The sequence below is a fragment of the Otolemur garnettii genome, unplaced genomic scaffold (assembly GCF_000181295.1).
Source record: "Otolemur garnettii isolate 467f Iridium unplaced genomic scaffold, OtoGar3 scaffold00121, whole genome shotgun sequence".
Classification (NCBI taxonomy): Eukaryota; Metazoa; Chordata; class Mammalia; order Primates; family Galagidae; genus Otolemur; species Otolemur garnettii.
In genome coordinates this window covers 2,253,654-2,255,552 of record NW_003852516.1, presented here as the reverse complement: position 1 = coordinate 2,255,552, position 1,899 = coordinate 2,253,654, and positions in this window count along the sequence as shown.

The window sequence follows — 1,899 nt, the reverse complement described above, 5'->3', positions numbered from 1 at the left end:
TTTTGGCAGGCCCAGGCTGGATTTGAACCCGCAACCTTAGGTGTATGTGGCTGGTGCCTTAGCCACTTGAGCCACAGGTGCCGAGCCAAGGTTATCTCTTTATAATGATATTTTTCTCATTTCCTTCTCCTCCATACTAATAAATGTAGTAGGAATACATCGTACATGGCCAGTGAACCAGTCATAAATCTTCTACGTTTTTTTTTTTTAAAAATGATTTAGTCCTCGACTAAGATGACTGTGATTATATTTAGTTGACCATAGTACATTTATTTTAAATGTTTTGCATTTTCATTGTAAATGGTTTTATTATTTTTAATGTATCATGCTAATTGTCCACTTGGAAAAAAGCACCTTACTAGGACTAATTGTATCAGTTTATTTTAAACACATAAAAAATAATATTTTTGTTGGGTGGCACCTGTGGCTCAAAGGAGTAGGGTGCTGGCCCTGGCCAAACACTGCAAAAAAAAAAATAATAATAATAATAATAATATTTGTTTTAAGTTTCCATACCTATGAAAGTCAGAATAAGTTAATTAAATTGCAGGCTGGTGAATTTGTTAGAAACTTGATTACAAAGTCCCATAACTTGTATTTAATATATGATTAGAAAAAATATTTGTGAAAAACACATGTGTCAAATTTAATACATTCCTTGCCAGAATTGAAGAAAATAAAATGATACAAAGTATCAACAGGCAAACTTTATTTTTAAATAATAAAACATATAATGTAAAATTCAATACATTTGAATATACTTTTGATTATACTAGTTGAACATTATCTGACCTCTTAAAGTAATGAAGTAGCTTATATAATTGAAACCTTAGAAATAATATTTCTATTACTCTGAAGAACCCAGTTAAATGACTTAGTATTAATTGTAATTTTATCATGATCTGGTAGCATGAAAAAAATTCTTAAATTAAAAGAATTGTTTTAACTTTTGTAGATAAGATTGCTGTATGTATAAATACTCAGGTACCCTTGGCTACATATTTCAAAAATAACTGTGATAATTAGAAAATTTTTAGTAATTATATTATCATAATAGAGACTGTGTTTGAAAGCATATATAGATAAAATAATCCCATTCACGGTTTACTCTCCAAGGACTCCCCATTCCAATAAAGACACATATAACTCCATGGGATAGCGCGATTTACATAATTTTTATATGAATTATTTTTTGTGTGGTTGAGACTAAATACATGATTCCTTTTACGGCTATGTATACATATATAATGGGCTAATCAAGCAATCATCCAAAGTATTTCCTAATAAAATTCAGAACATATGCACTGACATGCATATATTTATTTTAATATATAATTTTCCTTGATAAAAAATTTGAAAGAACCTATTTTATTATGGAATCTAAGGATGTATACGCATATAATTTTTCAGATGTCAAAAGACTTTTTCTTTTTTATATGGGGAACAAATGGATGCCAACAATAATATATCAGTAAAATCTAGACATTTAAAATTCAAGAAAATATAACTTATTATCTTACTACCCTTTAGAGACCAAAGCATTATTCTGTCTATAATACATTCTGTTAATTTTTAACACTGATCCTGAGACCTTTTATTTCCTTAATAAATTTAGGAAATTTAGCCCCTTTATTTCCTTTAAATTTAGTTTTCCTAAAACTAATTCTAACATACAATGTCATGCTGCACAGATGATGGAAACAGCTGAAGGTAGAAGATGAGAATAGTTGGTACGTATAAAGTTTATTTTTGGCTGCATTCTCTTTATTTTTTTTTGAGACAGAGTCTCAAGCTGTCCCCCTGGGTAGAGTGCTGCGGCATCACAGCTCACAGCAACCTCCAACTCCTGGGCTCAAGCAAGTCTCCTGCCTCCGCCTCCCAAGTAGCTGGGACCACAGG